This window comes from Puma concolor, chromosome C1 (assembly GCF_028749965.1).
Source record: "Puma concolor isolate L17-30 chromosome C1, mPumCon1.1.hap2, whole genome shotgun sequence".
NCBI lineage: Eukaryota > Metazoa > Chordata > Mammalia > Carnivora > Felidae > Puma > Puma concolor.
Window position 1 is genome coordinate 5,869,857 of NC_141674.1, and position 21,081 is coordinate 5,890,937.

Genomic DNA, 21,081 nt, shown 5'->3' on the forward strand with positions numbered 1-21,081 from the left:
GAAGGAGCTAAATGGGCGATAGGTCCTAAGGAGGGCACCTGTGATGATGAGCACTGGATGTTATAGGTGAGTGATTAAGCACTAAACTCTATACCTGAAGCCAATTTCCCCAGAATTTCAATAAAAACTTGAAATTACAAAAAAAAGAAAGTGAGTTACCTGAACATAGTACTTACTGTTACAAACTTGGGTTTTCATAGAGTCTGCAACACAAAACTCTATTTCTCATTCTTAGTAGAATGGAAGAAATATGAGGCCTAAACTCAGAAATCCTAGCATCTTGTCTGCTCCGTAAAGAAAATTTTGATAAACAAGATATAATTAATAGGAATTAACTTTTTTGAAACAGGAGATAATTAGTAAGAATAAGTATAACTGGGCCCAAGTGCAGTAACATTCTCTCTTACCACAAAGCCAGATGTCCAAAAGTTCCTCACACTGTGTCTGAGCCTGCCCCATGCCAAAGCCTCCCAAGCCCTGTGCCCTGGCCTGCCCGCATGCTGATCCTCTCCACCCTTGGGGTGGCAGGGTGGGCCTAGGGCATGCAGCTTCATCGTTATGTGTCAGTGATATGGAAAGAGTAGGGCAACACCACATACATGACAACACACACGGAGCTAACACGGGGCAGCGCTACAACATGCCAGGCTCTGTCTGGACGGTTCCTCGTGTGTGGACTGACTTAAACATCTCAACAACCTTACGTCAAGGCAGGGGTTACTGATGTCTCCATTTTACAGATGGGAAAACTGACCATATGTCAGCAAATCCTTGAACCAGGGCGGGCGAGTCAAGGGTGACAAATGTGGACAACTGGGGAGCCTCAGGGATGGGGTGAGGGCTAAGAATGGAGTCAGGCACAGGGTGTGGATCGGGGGGGGGGGCGAGAAGAGTCCCTTGACTGTGTTTATATTTAAAGATTTAACCGTTTTCCCCAAGTCTATAAATGGACACGTACAGGCTATACTCTCCGAAGTCAACTTATTCTTGCCTCAGTTTGCTCGCCTTTTAAACTGGCCATAAAATACCTGCCCCACCTATCTCAAAAACGTTACTCTGCATATCAAGTTGGAGAGCGCACAGAAGCGTACCGGGCTGGGACTACGTCTTCCAAAGACTAAGGTAAGGTGTGCTCATCTCTCTTGTCTGCAGGGGAAACTCCCAACATGGCTCATCTCAAGTGCTGGTTCTGACCTGTGTCTGCAGCAGAGAAAGAAGCAGGAAGAGAGGGCTATGCTACAAAAATGGCTAAAAGATAACTCTGCATTAACCCCTGGCTGAGAGCTTTCAAAATTAACTCCCTCTGGTGAATTTTAACTAGTGTATCACAGTCAGAAACTCACCAGGATTTTAGAGAAGCCATTTCTACTCCATCCTCTTACATAACTGTTTGGAAAACACTGTAGGTATTAAAATGATTCCCACTGTGAAAATGGCTCCTTCTGCTCTACCCTGTTTTCTGCACAAAATTTTATGTTAATAACTTACTGGTTCCCAGGGGACTGAAGAGCAGGGAGATCTGCAAGTAAGCAAACTACAGCCCTCCCCCTTCCCCCCCCCCCCCCCCCCGCCCCGAGATACAAAAATGCAAGTCCACGTGCCAGGCGGGGAGTAAGAGGAATATGAACACAGCCCTTCCGAAGGGACAGAGCAGCAGCAGAAAATCGAAGATGTGTCCCCAGTGCGGGCCTGTGTGAATGCAGGGCAGGGTGAGAGAACACTGATGCCAAGCAGAAGACATGAGAGCCTTTCCAGACATCTGTGTTACGTGTTGCCTCTACCAGTTCACCAATGGCTCTTACTGACCAACCACTAGAGGGGAACCTATTGCATTCCATCCATCCAATCCTGCTTGTTGCAGATTCCCATCACCTCATGTTCAAAACACGTTTCCTGCTGGAGACATACTACTGACGATGCTTTGACAAGTATCATTTCGTTTCTGGTTTTAAATACTTAATACATTGAAGAAACGGTGACCTGAGTAAGGAACTCCTTGTTCAATGAACAGTATCAGAATCCATTTGTCTGGGAGGAGACATGCCAGCAAAGCCCTGGTGGGCATTTCTAGGGTTTCTAGTACGTGCTCCTGATTTCTGATGCCACTTTGGAAGTCTACTCTGAACTTACTAGCATTATTCCAGGATAGTTTATAGTTTCATTAAACTGGTTACAGGTGACCCTTGAAACAACGTGGGGATTAGAGACACTCGCACCCCTCCCCAGCAGTTGAAAATCCATGCATAACTCCTGACTTCCCCAAAACTTAACTACTAATAGTCTACTACTGACCAGAGGCCTTACCAATAACAGTCAGTTAATGCATATTTTGTATGCTATATGTATTATTTACAGCATTCTTAGAATAAAGCAAGATAGAAAAAAGCAAATGTTCTTAAGAAAATCGTAAGGCATGGGCACTGGCTGGTTCAGGGTCGTGAGTTCAAGCCCCACACTGGGCGTAGAGCTTACTTCAGAGAGAAAAAAGGAAAAAGGAAAAAAAAATCATAAGAAAAAAATACATTTATAGTACTCTATTAATCGAAAACAACCCACGTGTAAGCAGTCCAGTGCAGTTCAAACCTGTGTTGCTCAAGGGTCAGCTGTATAGTTTAAAAACAGCCAACAAGACAAGAATGTAAAACAATAATCACATTTTTATGATGATTCTCAAATCTCTAAATCTTTTTTTTAAATGTTTGTTTATTTACTTATTTATTTATTTAGAGAGTGCGCACACATAACGCACACATTGGGGAGGGGCGGAGAGAGAGGGAGAGAGAGAATCCCAAGCAGGCTCCACATGACTTGGGGCTCAATCTCCCAAACTGTGTCATCATGACCTGAGCCAAAATCGAGTCGGATGCTTAAACGACTGAGCCACCTAGGCATCCCTCCCCCTGTATCTGACATCTTCCCCTACCTCAGACCTGCACCTATACTTTCTACTCAGAGTAATATCTTTCACAGACTCAGGACGCCACAATCTCAACGTGGAAATGATGGGTCCCAGACCACATCCTCCTCAGTATACACTGCAATACCGGTGTCACTGGGGCCATTCTACAGATGGAGAAACTGAGGTTTAGGTAAATTAAGTACCTTGCCCCAATGCTAAGCAGGAAGGGTGGAGAAGTAAATAAAGTTTCAAAATTGGATTAACTGCTTGGAATCCAGGTAGAGAGAAAATTCTATTGTATCTACTCCTATCAGAGGAATTTAAGGGTACTGTACTTATAAAAAAATTTTTTTTAATTTTTTTAAATGTTTATTTATTTTTGAGAGAGACAGAGACAGAATGCAAGTGGGTTAGGGGCAGAGAGAGAGGGAGACACAGAATCCAAAGCAGGCTCCAGGCTCCGAGCTGTCAGCACAGAGCCCGATGCAGGGCTCAAACTCACAGAGCTGTGAGATCATGACCTGAGCTGAAGTCAGACGTTCAACCGACTGAGCCACCCAGGCAACCCCCCCCCCCCAAATTTTTTAATGTTTATTTAGTTTTTGAGAGAGAGAGACAGAGCACAAGTGGCAGGGGGGCAGAGAGACACAGAATCAGAAGCAGACTCCAGGCTCTAAGCTGTCAGCACAGAGCCCAACAAGGGGCTCGAATTCACGGACCCGTGAGATCATGACCTGAGCGGAAGTTGGATGCTCAACTGACTGAGCCACCCAGGCACCCCAAAGGTGTTGTACTTAAAAAAAAAAAAAGATCTAAAAAATGTTATATATACATTCTTGCTTTCTGAAGCAAAAGCCTGTGTCAGGGATTATATGCTATATACCGATGTTAAAAACTTGCTTACAAGACAACTTAGCTTAGAGAACACGGCTCTGCCCTACGTAACTCCACCTCCTAAACAGGTCACTCCCCCTCTCTCGGGGCTCCTGTGCGCCCCTGTGGGAGATGAGCCTCCGGAACTTCTACCACCCATAGAATCCTCAACAGTCGGTGCCTCTACTTCTCCACCACTGGGAGCCACAGTGAGGCAGGTAGCGTCTCTCCTACACAGAGATGAGAGGATGGCTGAACTCTCTAAACTAAGACCCTGTTAGGGCGCCTGGCTGGCTCAGTCAGAGGAGCATGCAAATGTTGATCTCAGGGTCAGGAGTTTGAGACCCACAGAGGGTATAGAGATTACTTAAATAAATAATTTAAGTTAACACACACACACACACACACACACACACACACACACACACACACACCCTGTTAATGGAGGACATGTCTTCTCAACTTCTTACTTGGAAGTTCAGATGATTAGTCAAAGATACCTTTAACATTAAATAACTTTAGTTTTAGCAAAAAAAAAAAAAAAAGAAAGAAAGAAAGAAAGACACCTGTTTCCCTGCCTCATCCCTAAAGATTTGATGGTACTTACAACAGAAACCCAAATCTGAGCCTGTCCATGTCTAAAAGAAGTCCTCTTTAGATCAAATATGGCAGCTGCTTAGCTGTTACAGAGGTGTTCTCTTTCTTGTTCCTTTCCTTTCTAACCTTCCAAAGGCTGAAGAGCATAAGATTGAGAATGGGGGAAGGTCTAACATGATCCTGCCCTGATCCTTCTCCCTTCCTTCATTCACGAGTACTGTGATCATGAACAGCCTGGTTTCAGTCGTAGTTCTATATATCCCTGCCCCTGCAAGATTAGCTACAGAAACAGAACACAAAGGGGGACTCAAGTGCCAGGTCCTAAGTTAATTGAGGCCAGCAAGAAGGGTCCAGCAGACTCCTTACCACCCCCACAAGCTGACTCCAGCTCATGTGCCCCAGAAACACCTACAAAAGCCAAGCAGCTGTCAGTCAGCCCCCGGTCCCTACCACATCTGTAATAATAGCACTATCAGAGAATGTTAGAGTTGGAAGGAAGCTTTCAGAGCACCCAGCCCTGGTCAAAACTCTCATTTCACAGACAAGGATCATATATTATTTAAAACAAAAACAAACTAAAACACACATTCCCACAAAGGCTTTATATTTGTGACAGACTGTATTGCTTGGCTCTGGCTCTCCCTCTCCAGACACCTGTCTCTGGAGCCCTGAGCCACCATATTAAGGAGTGCGGCTATCTTGACGCTATTGTGCCGGGGAGACCACACAGGGGGAGAGAGAGAGACACCTCAGAAGTTCCAGCCATTCCAGTTCTCAGCTGTTTGAGTCCTCGTCCAGACTTGTGAGTCAAGGAACTTTCAAGGTGACTCCGACCCCACCTACCATCTGACTGCAACCTCACAAAGGCCCCCTCCGCTCCCCAAGTCAGAACCACACAGCTGAGCCATTCCTAAATTCTCATCCCACAGAAGCTATGACAGCTAATAAAATAATACTGCTGCTTAAACTTGAGGTAATTTTTATTGTTGGGGTGATGTGTTATGCAGGAATAGGAAACCACTACGAAATTCAACACAAAAACCACAAAATACTGTAACCTCCACGTTAGTCAACTATTACTTAAATGAACCAGTAAAGAACTTTGCAATTAGACTTCGTGAGACAATCTGCATGCCTTATCACTCTGTATAATATTCTGACGTAACACGGAGCTCTCATTACCTTACGATATGACACGACAGGATGTATAGGATACTGAATACATGAGAAAATCTGTCTACTACGAAATCTCTGGCACCTAGAACAGCACTTGACACAAACAGCAGGGGATCAACAACCACGGGCTGGATTTGTAAATGAACGTTATCTGTAGGTGAGCTGGTTTCGTCTTCCCATAACACTATTTGACTTGCCAGCCATTTGTTGACTTGACTCAACGCCCCCTGATCTGCGTTCACCGTTAAGCTTCCAACTCTCTAATTACTACCTACAAAATGGTTTGACACCAACTTTCCCGTGCGCTCAAATGTCCGAGTCCCGCTACAGAAACCACACCATCCGGCTCCGTGATGTCAGCTCGGCACCCAGAGGGACGCCAGCCATTTTCTTTTCAACACACCTCGGTGTTAAACCTTTCCCGGGTGGTCTCAAGTGTCAAATGAAAGTTACTCCATTTCTTCACTCAAAGACCACATGCCCAATGGGAAAACGACTTCATGTGAGATGGTTTACATAGCAACTGGGCCCACTAGCAAAGGCCACTGAGCCCGCTTGTACGGCTTTGTCTATATACCTCTCTGAGTCTAGAGGATTATGTTGAGTACGTGGAAGTCCTGTCACGATTTCAGGCCTAACAAAGCACCGCTACAGGGTGAATCTCAGAATGCTTCAATGCACTTTCAAGTCACATGAGAACTGGCTAGTTAGGCAGCAGCGTTAACAGATGTAGAAATACCGCCAGACAAATACCTCTTGCCAATAATGGCTGCCCAGCTACACCCAAATTAAAAATAACCCAACAGTAATAACAGAACCCAAATGGGCATCAGAGGCCCCTTCTTTCCCTGCAAAACCACCATAAAATTTCCACAAAAATGTCCCTGTAAAGTGGTTCATAAATAAGTCATTAAAAAGTAGAGCTCAGCACAGGAGAAAGGAAGAGGAAACTCAAAAAAGAAATGTGGCTTGTCTATAAGTTACAAGGGAAAAAAGAAGTAGAAATCTTTAGTGAGTAAGCCTTTTGCAAAAATGGTAACTAAAAGAGTCTAGATCTGTGGCTGCCCAAAAGAAACCGAATGTGAACCACAAATGCGAGCCAAATATGTAACTTTAGTTTTCCAGGAGTCAGATTTTAGGAAGAAATTGGTAAAATTCACTTTAATAATACATTTTAACTTGCAATATCCAAAGTATTATCATTTCAACATGTAACCAATGTAAGGAATATTAATGAAATGTCTTACATTCTCCTTTTCCTACTCTGTCTGCAAAACCCAGTGTGCATTCTACACGTGCAGCACATCTCAAGCTGGACTGGCACATTCCAGGTGCCCTACGGCCTTGTGCGGCTGGTGGGTACTATTACCAGCACAGGCCTTGCCTGAATGATTCTTCTTTGTTGTAAAACATTAGAATACCCAAAGCGCTAACAGTTTTCTATTAGGGAGGTAAAATACATATACTGTTAGAATCAGGGACAATGATATCATACATGTAGTCCTAAATTAAATACAATTAATAAAGGCTTGTTATTTTAAATTAAGTGAAACCTGCCTTCCAGAAGAACGTAGCCGAAATCCAGAAGTTATTAATTATGATCTGTCCCTCTTGCCAAACAGGGGAAACTGAGGCCCTGACCAGCACTGGGGGTCCACTTCAGTTCCTGGGCTCCTGGACTTTGTTTCCCCTTCCTGACCACATGATAAGGGCCAGGGCTCCTCGCTGAACTTGTGCACTTTACACAATCTCCAAAAAGGGAGGAAAATCAGTTATTCCTTTAGGAAATGTAGGGGAATGATGGGGGTTTGGGGGGAGGAGGAGTGTATTTCAATGACAAAAGGCAAGCCTTGGTCATAAGGCAGAACCCTGTCTTAACCAGCAGTCATTGTTTTCTTTCTATTATAGGCACCCCATTAGGTCACATGCTATCCCCATGCAGGATGGCTATCACAAGAGAGCCCCTCCAGGGAGGGTCCCACATCAGGGCCTGGTAATGGGCCCCACCACAAGGCTGTCTGGCGGCTTTTGTTTGGAACAACAGTGCTCCCGTGATACCTCACTCTTGCTTGGAAATATTGTTATTAAGGGAGCATGAACACAGCTGTGTGTAAATTACACAAACAGATTAGATCTGTATATTCATAAGGAATACAAACATACTAATAGCACATTTACATACACAGTGGGATGCACTGGGCTGCATGCAGAGTGGAGTTTGGGTTCCAAAGTATTTCCTTAAAGTTTTACAGAAAGATATGCTTAAGAACTAACTGCTCAGGCTGCTAAGTCAGGCTGAGAGTCTTCTGCCCTGTGCAGAACGCCCCCCAAAATGAGTTCCTCTTCATCCTCGTTTGCAGTATTAGAATTTGAGATTCTATAAAGGAGAAACCTCAAGAAGAACTTTAAAACGCACTTTTATAGCAAAAATCAATCAGTATGGGATAATTTTCACAGTTAAAAGGTTGCAACTACAAATGGGGGAGGGGTGCAAAAGAAAGCAGTGTAGGCGGAAGCAGAAAGTAAGAAGAATCTGCAAGTTTCAGAAGTAACCCGTCCTAAAATGACAGCTCTCCTGAAACACACGGATGCAGACACGTACAAAGAGGAAGGCCCGCTTAAGTACTTGTTAACACAACATATATAGTAAAGCACGATCTTTGGATTCTTCAACTAGTTTTGAAAGATAGGGAGAAAAGCAATCAGTAGTGGATGCTTACTGTATTAAATCAAGAACACAGACACAAACATCAGGAAAGCTGGGCTCTGGGTCCATGCATGATTCTAGCAAGGCTTCACAGACGACCCCGGGCAAGTAACTAAACATTGCCTGGGCTAAGTTTCTCATGGAAAGATTGCATCCCAAGTATCCTCATTAAAAAAACAACAACCAACAACAACAAAAAACCCACTAACTTTTAAATTATTGAGGTTCCAGTAAGACAGAAAAATTTTTAAAAGAGTAATAATCCAATTAAGTAAAAATATTAACCTATACACGTATGGATAGACACATAATAACAAGCACCCTATCTATGGGCCTTAATTTTATTCTTCAAAAAATCTGTAACAGAACTCTCCAACTGACACTCTTTCTCTTTTTTCTTGATATGGTTTGTATCAACTCCTGGTTTAAAAAAGAAGAGAGGAAAGAAAAAAGGTCCATCTCTGAGGCGTGGGTTTACCATGCTCACAGCTCCACCGATAAATCATCTCCCGATCCGGGCCTGGAAAAGCACGGCCACGGGTTGATTGCTCCAGCCCTGGGTTGCCAGGCAACCGACACAAGGGGGAAGTCTGAGAACCGCTGACAGATAGCCAAGTGGCTGAAACAACAGACTTCTCTCTGTCAAAAATGTGTTTCAGAGAGCCACTTCCCCACCTCTGCTCTCTGCTGAACACTACACGATTGTAACATCAAAATCAAAAGGCCACTGTAATAAAAACACACTTCCTGCTCGATTACTAATTGTTAAAAAGCTGCGGGGAGGCCGGGATCACACAGTGTATGGCAACAGAAATGTGAAACTGTAAATGAGATCAAGTCAGCAGCATGTGAGAAATCGGATCTAAATGCAGCACCGCAGCTTCCAGTCAGCAGCCCTGGTGCATGGGGCAGATCAGCTGCCGGAGGAAGCACCAGGAAGAAAAGGAATGTTGAGACGTTCAAGAAAACGAGCCAAACAATAAATGAGAAGCCACAGGTCTACACTACTTAAGAACAAAACCAAGAACACTGTCAATTGTGTGAAACTCATTCTGGAGACAACAAAAGTTTGCTCCTTCCGAACGCTCCAGCTCTGGCAAGTGGCCGTGCGTGTGCGTGTGTGTGTGTGTGTGTCTGTGTGTGTGTGTGTGTGTGTGTGTGTGTGTGTGTGTGTGTGTGTGTGTCTTTGGGTGCGGTGGGATTCCCTAATGCTGGACCAAAAACTGGATTACAGCAGATCCTTCAGATAATGCCTGATGATACCAGGTCTGAGGTCTGACAGTCTAATGCAACATGTTTTTTTAAGTAAGTTCTACCTCAACGCGGGGCTCGAACTCACAACTGTGAAATCAAGAGTCACAGGCTCTACCAACTGAGCCGGCCAGGCGCCCCCGCTGCAACACTTCACACGTCTACTGTGCGCGCACCAAGCTTGTGGTGTTGTGGTGCCGCCGAGTATCAACTCTATGCAGCGTCCTTCCACGAAACCACTGTATTGAAACTGTCATCTGGGACTCCTTGGAAACTGACTCTCTGTGGGATTTGGAAGAGGCCAGCACTCCGAACAGGGTTCTTCACCTTTTTTGTGCCATGGGCACTTGTGGCAGTCTGGAAAGGCCTAACCTCTTCCAAAAAATGATTGTAAATGCTTAAAATAAAATACATGGGATTACAAGTAAAACCAGTTGTATTGAGATCCACTTATCAAAACATTGAAAAATGTAAACAAACATACTTTGCTAGCATGTTAAATAACAAGGTCACAGAGAGTTTTGTTTTCTGTGGGTTTGGCGGGCGGTGAGGGTTGCTGTTTTATTTTCTTTTGTAGTACAGGCTCAAATTAGAAACTCCTGGAGGGCAAGGACAGCAATTTATTCATCGCTTACTCATCTCAGCACGGCACAGCCTGTTTCGCTGCCCAAGGCTGACTGACCGAACCCTGGAAGATGGCTGCCAGGCTCCCAGGCTGGCCGGCCCTCTCCGTGCCCTCAGCCCAGATCCTACAGGGCCTGACTTGCCCTGGGCTCTCCCAGTGCCTACAACTGGGCCTGGTAGGCAAGATTTGTGGGTTCTCAGTCTGCACAAGGGGGTGTGCAGACAAAAACACAGACCCAAATGGTTCCAAGGGAATGCATTTCCAAACCTTCCACTTTCAGATGTTGTCCCTCCTAAATTCACCCGACAGCATCCACTTGCCCGAGCGCGCACTCCTGCGAGGAAGGCACGGTGTTTTCCTGGGCCCTCTCACGACAGCCCTCCCCTCACAAGCACAAAGGCACCCCTCTCCCATCTGGAATGCTCCTAGGCAGCACTGCCCCTGATACAGACACGCCAGGGCACCAAACAAAGGATCGATTCAAAATACTGATGTTGGTGTTGACACAGTGGCTAACTCTAAGGTCACGATAAGAAAGCCTTATGCAAGTCAAGTACTTTCCAGTTCTTTGCTTTCAACAAAAATGAAGGAGGACCTAGTGGAGGTGTCATCTGATAGATCACTGCAAACCAAGTCTGATGATAAATTGTTTCTTTGGCATTGTTACGGAAGGAATTCGACTTATTGAGTGACACCGTAACAAAACTATTATTCCCATCTGCTTATTCAGGCACACAAGGTTTTTGAGCACTTATATCTACAGATACATGAAAAATAAGAATAAAACCGATGCAGAGCACGGCCTCACTCTGACAATAAGCAATATTCATGCAAGAATGAATTCGTTTAAAAAACCGAGTCTATCGTATTTCCGATAAATATTAAACAAAAAGTAAAATTTTTATCAACATATATAACATCTTGTTTTGATAAACTGGACACTAATAATTATTATAACATAATTGGAGAGAACTTCCCTTTTTAACACTTAGAGCTTTGTTGCTAAAGGAAATAACACCACGCACGCGTCTTTTGACACGCAGCCTTTTTGCGGCAGAGTATGAAAGGCTGATCTGACAAGAGACTCCCAGGCAGGAGATGCTTTTACATTTGGGATACGGTCTGCGGGGAAGTGGATTGAAAAGCTCCTAGTTACAGAAGCGAAAGGAGGGAAAGGAAAGATAGAACGTAAAATGTTACTGCTAAAAAGGAGCCCGTTCGTATGTATTTTCAGATAGATGATAACGCGTATAAATTGCGAGGGTGTTCAAAATGCCTTGGATAGATTTAAGAGTGATGGAGCAGTCTCGCTTTCAATGTCACTATTTATATGCAAGAAATTACATCCTTATCATGACAAAGGTATATGCCAATCTAAACTTGGAAGGAAACGTATGGCTTTTAAAGCAAAATTCTTTTAGGGGCTTCACGGGAAAGAGAGACTTCTGTTTTGTTTGTTTTGTTAGCTTCATCCGAGAGGCGGCAACCGCGGAGAGTGCCGAGCGTGCTTCCGCGCCTCAGCTGGAAGTGCTGGGATGTGCTGGACTCTGGCTTCACCTGACAGAACCAGGTAAAGGCAAACGGGGAGCTCGAGCCCCTCGGTGTGCGGATCCAGGAGCTCGGGCTCTCCCTGCTCCCGCCCTGGACTCAGCGCCCACCACCCTCAAGTGTGTGGATCAGGAGATGCGGTGAAACGGACTGGGAGGTTTCGCCTCGGCTCACGGGGACACCGTGCCGCGTGAGCTCGAGAAGGCAGGGCAGCGGTCGTGATGCGCACAGGTCCCTAGAACCCACGGCGACTGCCCTAGACTCGACTAGAGCCGGGTCCCTGCCGCTCCCCGAACGTGTCCCACACCCCTCCCGCGCCTCAGCGGTTCATCACGCGGTATTCTGCCCGGGGATCCTGTGCAACGTCACTAAGGAGCTATCCTTGGGCTGGTGGCTTTGATTCGCTCACCACCGGTATGACCCTGAACAGGTTTATTTACTCGCCGTTCCGCATCTATGTTTTGTCATCCTTCTCTGTGCACCCTGCCATGGAACTTCCCGTGTCGTGCCCAGCACCAAGTCAGCACCAAGTTCTGGGCACCCAAGCCCATCACTGCCATTAAAGGCCCTCTCCTGGAAGTGGGGTAGTCCTGTCGGGGTCCATCTGTCAGAGTCCTTGCATAAGCGTAAGTCAGGTATTTAATAAATATTTCTTCAAAGACAATTCCTATTACCAGTACCTGAGCCTTCGAGGGCCACAGAAGACCTAATTATTTAATTAATACTCTCATTTCTTAGAGGACTGAGGACTTGCCGAAGGTGCAGCAGCTGGTCTCAAGCACAGATTCAACCAGACACAGGTTTACCGACACTTTTGTTTTCTACCACTAAACTTTAACTGCATTACTAATACGTGGTTTTCTATAGACACACGAGGAGTTATCTGAGGCAAGTAGAAGTGAAGGGAGGGGGTAGAGAGGGAAAAAAGAGAAGAAACTGGAGTTTCTTGTTTTTGAGCAAATCACGAACCCAAAAGTAACAGGACACAACGATGGCAAACATTCAGAGGAGACCAGAAGTTGCTTTCCCCTGGTTAATTTAGGGACAGCCCTGAGGCCTGAGACGAGGCCTGAGAGTTTTCTCCCAGGCGGGCAGAGGATCCAGACTGCTCTGACTACCGGCAGCCAGGGCTGGTGGGACCTTCTCAACACAGTCTAGGGTGGCCAACGGTGGAAAAAATTCCTGTGGCTTAATAAAGGATGAAGGAAATGTTCTTTACAATGAGGAAACGAATCACCGGCCCATCAAGTTCCTTCGTGTCCTTTTTTTGGAGGGGTGGGGGGCTTTAGGCTCGTAGGCCTTTTTGGCGAAACATCATACTAAGAAGCACTGAAGAAAATGAAATGGTGGTGACATCTACAGGGAACCACACAGGCTAGACAGAACCTCCTTCTGGGTTTAACCACAGCTTCCCCCCCACCCCCGCTCTCTCTTGGCCGCAGACAACATGCACCCAAAGCCGCCTTCGGCACACATTTTACGAGAACCAGACCTTGCTCTTCTAATCTGTCCCCCAATCTAAAAAGTCACAGAGAAGGTTTAGAGAATCTTTTTGTCATTTAGAAGTATTCTACTGTTGTGTCCCCCATACTGGAAAATGCACGTCCGTGCGGGTGAAACGAATAGACTTTCACGCAGCTACGTGATTTTATTTCTGTAGCCAAGTTCCCACCTGTCCTTTTAGCCAAATTCAGTTCGTTCTGAGCCCTCAGAAGTTCCCAAGTCCTGAAGGCATTTATCTGGTCCTGACAGGGAACAGTTTATAGGCAACTGAGACATGACCCCGAAAGTCACCAGACGGGGGCTAAGTAATTCGATTGTTCCGAAAACGCGTATCACTCCTAATTAACTGACTTGAATTATCAGACATATGATCTGTCCAGACCTGGAGGCACAGTGATGTGGAATGGGGTGCCGCTGCCCTGAAGAAGGCAGCTCCCCGGCCACACGGCCCCTGCCCTACTCAGTCTCCCCGAATGCAACTGGCTTATGTTCTCCGTAGCATCTACGTGGATCGTGTTGTTTACGTTAATTTGTTTATTTGTCCGTGTTCCCCAATAGGACACAAGCTCCTTGAGGACAGTATGTCCAATGTTATTTTTATCTCCAAGGCTTAGACGAGACCTGGTCCACCGTTAAATGCCTAACATTTGTTGAGCGACTGAGGAAACAAATAGCACAACATATCCTGGAGCCACTGCTCCCATCTGACATCTTAAATTCTAAGTAATGTTCTAGCCACAAAATCCTGCCTCCTTCTTCAACCTCTAGATGTTGATCCAATTCAACCCAACTTGGCATTTAGCGTGCCGTGCTGAGGAGTGGGACGCCGTAAGAGATGGGTTGCTCTCAAGAAGCACATCATGAAGCAGAGCAGTGCAGAGGGGTCTCTGTCTCCCCGGCCGTGGGACCTAAAATGACCATCGACGCCACAAGTTTCCTTCCCACCCCTTCCCCTGTTACTCCCATCCCAATCCCTACTTTTGGCTAAGGACAGCTCACCCTAGCAACTCCCAACTGGCCCCTTACACTGTGTCCCCTGGAGGCCTATTGTCTTCTCTCTCCCTCCCTCCCTTCTTTCTGTTCTCCAAATTCCCTCACACTCACCCCCGCCCTCCCCCCCCAACAACATCCTCACATCATGACCCATACAGCATCCCTCACAACCCCTCTAGTAACAGAGTCAGAGGCCTAGTTCTGTGCATTCTTTGATTCCCACGGTCTGACCAGCATTTTCTGACCACATCATCTACCGCCTCCAGCTGCTTTTTCTTGTCACGGTATCAACCAACAAAGCCAGTCTCCCTCACCCATATTCGGTGATCCTACACCTAGCTGAGAGTCCCTTTCTCTATCCTATCTTTCGACAGCACTCTCAGGAACATGAAGAATCTTGCCCAGAGCCCTCCTAATATTCTGGATTTTTTGCCTCACCATCCTCAGTGCCCGTCATTCCAACCTAGCCGCCCACTGACAGCCAACCTTCACATTTGGGCAGCCCTGAAAACCTGGACATTTTCTCTTATTTACGCTGCCACCAGGAATCCCACAAAATCTTTTTCTTGATTACGACCCACAGCCCTTCGATGCTTCTGCCACCTCTACCCGGTTCCCCAAGTTGTGAATGAAGCCTGGGACCCATTATCAGTTATTTCAACGGTGTCACCAATGCTGTGAGACGTGCCTCAGCATCCTGACCTTGTACCAGTTTCCTCCCCTAATCCTCCACATGAGTTTGCCAGAGACAGCCTCAGTCCTATGACTGCGTGTATCAAACAAAAACAAAACAAAACAAAACAAAGTAACTACTCCTCGTATCCTAGGAGTTCAAGGTAACGGTTAACAAATTAAACAGTATAGAGTCCAAACCTTTCTCCAGCCTTTTCTGACTTCGTTATTTTGTCCATCCCTCTGCCTATCAACATAAGAGTCCCCCAGAAAGTCCCTTTTCAGTCTGTACTGCTATCCCTGATGACTCACCAGCTCCCGGCTCTGCTACTTAGCAGCTGAGACCCTGAGCCAGCTTCCGGTCTCCTCAAATGGGAGCTTTCCCTGTAGACCGGAAATCTCTCCTACCTTTAGACCTTCATTTCTAACAGCTGGATCCACCCGCATCTTTTTAAGTCACTGAAGATTAACACAAACACTCCCGTCTCCTCTAAAACAAGTCCCGACGTCAGATTTTGTCACTAGTACCACCAGTCTCCTCCCTCGTGCCAAAACACGAAGCCTGAATGGTGTTTCTCCACCCTTTCCTTGCTTCCCACCTCCAATCGGCTAGGCTTCTCTAGAGACACCACGTGGTACAGCAAGGGAGGAGCTGGACCGGAAAGCAGGCTCTCCAGATCACTCTGTGACACGTCAGTCCAGCCGGTGCAAGCCGAGTGCTCAGAACAGCACCTGGCGCAGAATAAAGGTCTTAGGATTGCCCTGGAAGTTCTTGGTTTTAGTTGTTCCGCTTGCTTCTCCCTCCCTCTACCCCACAACCTCGGCTGGGTGTTAGAACCCAATGCCCTGGTCATATCCCAGATGAATTAAATCAGAATCTTGGGGTGGGACCCAAGTCTCTGTTTTGTGTGTGTGTGTGTGTGTGCGTGCGTGCACTAAAGTTCCCTGTGTGAGTCTAGTGTGCCCCCAAGGTTGAGAATCACTGCTATAAACTTTCAACATCTCTCACTAGGACCACAGTCCGTAGCCTGGAACATGGACGCCCAGGTCCCACCCCAGAGATTCTGGTCTAACCAGGCTGGAGTATAGTCTTAGCACTGAGAAACGTTAAAGTTTTCCAGATGATTCTAACATGTAGCCAAGTTCCAGAACCACTAACTCCCTTCTCTACCCACTTTACCACCATTACTGCTGGATTAATATTCAATGGTGGCCCCAGTCCTATCACTCCCCACGTTCAAAAATGTGTAATTATTCCTTATTTTCTATTAAGTTAAACATAAACTTCTCTTTCCATAGAGAGTGGGTGGCTTTGAATCAATCAGCTGTCTTAGACACTCCTCCACCCATAGCTTCAAACTGGGCGACTGGCTATTAAGCAGCCACTCACATTCTTTTATGCCTTTGTTCTGCCATTAACCTGGATCCACCGTGCCTGGCGAAACCCTACCCATGCTTTCAGGTTCCTATCAAATAACACCTCCTCCGAGAGCCCTTCCTGATCTCCCCGTCCGACAGTGGAAAGTGGCAAGTGCAGCCCCGCGTGTCCCGTGGGCCCCAGCACGACACCAGGAGCAGGAGGGGCACTCAGAAAGTTTCCAACTGTGTGGCTGCTATCTCCTCTCCAGGTTGTCTGTGGCGACAACAGCCAACTCAAGTACGCGTGTACACTCAGTGCCAAAATCAGTCAGGGATGCCACTCAGCCAGGCAATTATCAAGGTCAGTGGGGACTCCTGCAGAGATCTTAGTGGCTGAAGAACAAACGTAGTTTATTTGTCTCCAGTCAGCGATAAGCTCCCTTCCTCTTGGATGGCGAACCAATACTGTTTTCTAATCTGTGTCTAAAACACAAAGCTAAACTAACGACAGCAGGAAGAGAAGGTTCTAGAGGAAGAATTACGACAGTGAGCAGTGGATAAAAAGACTCCAAACGCATCCAGCAGAACGTTGCAGAGGTCTGGAAAGGCAGTGGAATTAAGTTCAATATAAAGTAGGAAAAAAAGCCCTCCCCTCCCATATAATGGTACTTAAGGCAAATCTAAAGTCGGTTATCCAGAAACAGACAATAAGGTTTGGTTTTGAACTACACAAATCCATCACTCCTTTTGTCAAGATACTCGTTTGAAGGACAGTGCCTCCCTCACACCTGCGTATCCTCCTAGCAACGGATTTCTGCGGTGCCTGAGATTATTTCAAACCAACAGAGGATAACATGGCATGATGCTCACTGGCTCCTCTTGATGTACGAGCAAGTGAATGATCCATCTGAAAAAGTTTGCCTTTTAAAAGCAAGATAATCTTGGGGCGCCTGGGTGGCGCAGTCGGATAAGCGTCCAACTTAGCCAGGTCACGATCTTGCGGTCCGTGAGTTCGAGCCCCGCATCAGGCTCTGGGCTGATGGCTCAGAGCCTGGAGCCTGCTTCCGATTCTGTGTCTCCCTCTCTCTCTGCCCCTCCCCCGTTCATGCTCTGTCTCTCTCTGTCCCAAAAATAAATAAACGTTGAAAAAAAAAATTAAAAAAAAAAATAAATAAAAATAAAAGCAAGATAATTTAAGTGGATCCTTTGAATGTTTGGCAGGGGTTTTAGAGAGAGTGCTCACAGGAGAGAGAGAGAGAGAGAGAGAGAGAGAGAGAGAGAGAGCGAGAGCGTGCGCGCGCACGAGCGAGCCTGGCTGGGGGGCAGGGGGAGAATGTGAGCAGATTATGAAGTCAGAGAGTTCTAAAGAGGGAGACACACTACCAGGGTCAGGCTGTTCCGGGGTCAAAAAACTGGAAAGCTGACAAAGAACTTGGGCTGTCTCAAAGGACAACCAGAAAATAATTTTCAAACTTTTGTTTCTGCTAAAGGATTGGAGCATTTCATTTTCGTGGACTGGGCAGAGAGGGAGGATCCAAATATTCAGAGTCCATCCCAACTTTAGGCTACTTTGAGAGTCTGGAACAGCTTTGGCTGATGAAATCAAGGGTCCCAAGTGGTGTTCCGCTGGGAACACAGGGATGGGAACCACAGACCGGGGGCCCAGTGCCTTCCACAAGCAAAGCTATTTTATTTTTATTTATTTTTTTTTCAACGTTTTTATTTATTTATGGGACAGACAGAGACAGAGCATGAACGGGGGAGGGGCAGAGAGAGAGGGAGACACAGAATCGGAAACAGGCTCCAGGCTCTGAGCCATCAGCCCAGAGCCTGATGCGGGGCTCGAACTCACGGACCGTGAGATCGTGACCTGGCTGAAGTCGGACGCTTAACCGACTGCGCCACCCAGGCGCCCCAAAGCTATTTTATTTTTAGATGAATGTTAGATGGGTTTTGAGTCCAGGTCAACTGCTCCCCACATCTATGCTTAATAACACCTTGTTAAATCCATTTTCTAAAACCCTTCTTTCAAAAATGGACGACCAAGCCTGCTTAGCTAGCTATGTTATCCTAACTAATTAGAGGCCCTAGATGGAAAAAGAAAATGATTAATTTAGGCTGAAAGTGCCTGTTTGGAAAGTGGCTTATTTGCAAGTGGGTAACGCCTGCATAGGCTTCAGGAACAGTGGCTCCCAGACAAGATGGGGGCTCGTGAGAGGAGAAAAGGGACTGAAATGACACAGAGCAGAGCCACTGGTGACAGATCACCCTTCCCTCTGGCTCTGGGAGAGCCTGTAACTCTCGTTAACATGCATCTCTGGGGTCCAGAGGTTTTGTTTTATTATTGCTGATGGGGAAGATGAGAAGAATAAATTTACAATCAAAACTGACAAACCAGTTGCGAGGAAGCCAAGAACTCTTAGTTAGCATTAGGACACAGGAGTCTGTGGGCATACGTGCTTTCAGATTTCTTAAACAGAGATGATTCTGTTAGCTGGAGATAAGCTATCAGTCCAGTTTTGCACCTGGGAAGTGAAAGGGAGGCGTGGTCGGCAGGAGGAAATTGGTATCAGGTCCAGATTTCCGGGCAAACACACCTGCAGGGCCGTTGCAAAGTGTGCCCTTTCGCCCTTCCTTTCCCTTCCCTGTCATTTCTTACAGAGCAAACTAAGGCTCAAGGAGGGGACCTGACTTCCTCGACATCTCAAAGGTGGCTGGCGGCCTGAGAACTGTCGTCCAGCCTTGCGTTCTCTCTGAACACGTCCCACCCCAATGAGCCTTCCAGAGAGGAGAGAGAAGGGTGTGATTTAAGCTCTTCCCTTCCTCCAGAGCTCAAGTGCGCTGCATTTCAGCCACATACTTCGTGCCCTCGGGTGGCAGAGTCGCGCAGGACAGCGGACAGCGACGGCAAAGCTGCAGGTATTCAGTGTGGCACAGGCACTTGCCCCATTTCCAGGACAGAGACCTTCCCAGTGTTCTCTGGGTCATGATCTCTGAACGTTTGACAAAAGGATCCAGAATGACAGAGGATACGCTTAAAAGACAAACAAACAAACAAAGCAGGTTCCAGACGCACACTTTAGCTATGAAACCCGGTGTGGGCACACTCCTCAGCCCTCGGGCCGCACGGAGGCCTCCAGCCATTCTGCTCTGTTCTCTCAGTTCGGTTGTCGTTTTCCTTACAACTTTGCTTTGCTCTTTCCTTAATTCCCTGGTATATTTATTTGACAGTTCTTCTGTTTCCTCTTGCTGAGATCAACGACAGGGGATCGAGCCCTTTAAAAGGGAAGAAAATACTCTAGAAGTGACCAAACAGGGAGGCACACTAGAGGTTCGGGGGAAACCTGAGAGGCGAGGCGTATTTTACCCACGTACCACGGTTGCCAAGAAGACCGCCCCGAACCACCAGCCGGCCCGAAGAAAGAGATGTGCAAACAGGTCACTCCGCTCTCAAATGCGGGATGGGTGGTGAGGGAAGACGGGTTAGTCCGAGGAGCCACACCCACACCGGGCCGTCTCCTGAGGCTCTGTCCTCCTCTCCCCACCATCGCTCGCTCTCCCACGGCCAACATGGCAACCACACATCAAGTATGAAGCGACGCTGGCAAGACGGAGCTCTCCCCGCTGGAGTCCAGAGAATGAAACCTCACACACGCGGACGGGGTTGGTTGCTTCTTCCAAGGGAAGCCACCGAGAAGGAAAGAACGGGACACGTCCAGTCGGCTCTGCTGGAGCTAAAGCGCGCACCAGCCGTGGGCTCGGCGGAGAAGCCCCCAAGGCGGCCGCGGGGAGCTCAGCCAAAGGGGCCGAGACTCTACTCAGTGCCGCGAGGCCCTGGGGGGTCAACCACCTCCACTCAGGTTCTCTTCCATCCGACCCAGTCAACACACTAGCTTCGGATCGTCCGCCACATCCCAGGCCCTGGGCTCTGTGCTGGGGATACAAGGAGAATTCAACCAGAGGCCCTGACCTCGAGACTTCCTAGCCCCTTGTGGAAGTCCCCACACACACTTGCCGTCACAACCCAGCGCGGCGGACCTCCCCTCTCCCCAGCTCTTCAGCGCGTGGCTAACACACTGGGTGTGTTACTGGGTGATCTTGTTTTAACCCGTCTCCCCCACTGGAACGTCAGCTCCAGGAGGGCAGGGATTTCTGCCTGTTTTGTTCCGGGCCGCATCACCGGCACCCAGAAGGGCGCCTGGCAGAGCGCCGTCCCGGTGCTCCGTCAACACCTGCGGAACGAATGGACGGGTGAACTTCGAACAGCAATCTAAAATCAGAACTGAGTCAGTAACCCGGTGAGCGACACGAAGGGTCATCCCACGTTCACGTTCACACAGGATCGACGGTAACGGAGAACGAGCGGGCTTGCCATCTGCAAGCCCCAACACCCGACGCAAGAAATACAGAGCCAGCCAGCCAGCCAGCCAGCCGTGGGCCTGAGTGCTAAGCCGGTAAGGCCAACTGGGGGAAGTTCTCCTTTATGACCACCAAACACACTCTTGCTTCCCAACACCTCGGCACTTTGCTTTATGAATGTGGAAAATGCACTGGAATTCACCCGTATGAAGTACTTTGGAAACACGTCTTAAAGCAAATTCTGAAATATCAGTGGAAAGTGTCATTTGACAGCATGCGGGGTGGGGGCGGAGGAAAGAACAACAACAAAACGCTACTAGGAAATGTAAAAAAAAGTGCGCTGGCACTCCAGTGAAGGGAGCAATTAGGGGGCTACCAAGGCCATTGTGACTTCTACCTAAGAGAGAATTTAGATTTAAGACACAAGAATGCCAGAGAAGAGGAGACAGTTTAAAAGAGTTACTTCCTCTCATCGGGGGGTTCCTTTTTTTTAACCTCCTGTTTCCTTCCCCCCACACT

At 47.2% G+C, this 21,081-nt stretch overlaps 1 protein-coding gene and 1 long non-coding RNA gene across 8 annotated transcripts in view; one reads left to right on the forward strand and one right to left on the reverse strand.

Annotated features, from left to right (window-relative positions):
- RERE (arginine-glutamic acid dipeptide repeats) overlaps positions 1 to 21,081 on the reverse strand; it is a 423,431-nt gene that overhangs the window by 63,854 nt on the left and 338,496 nt on the right. The gene's annotated exons all lie outside the window — the stretch shown is intronic.
- Positions 11,535 to 13,411, forward strand: LOC147577758 (uncharacterized). Its single transcript, XR_015254445.1, has 3 exons — positions 11,535 to 11,698; positions 12,190 to 12,306; positions 12,415 to 13,411. It is a non-coding gene; the product is annotated as an uncharacterized LOC147577758 (long non-coding RNA).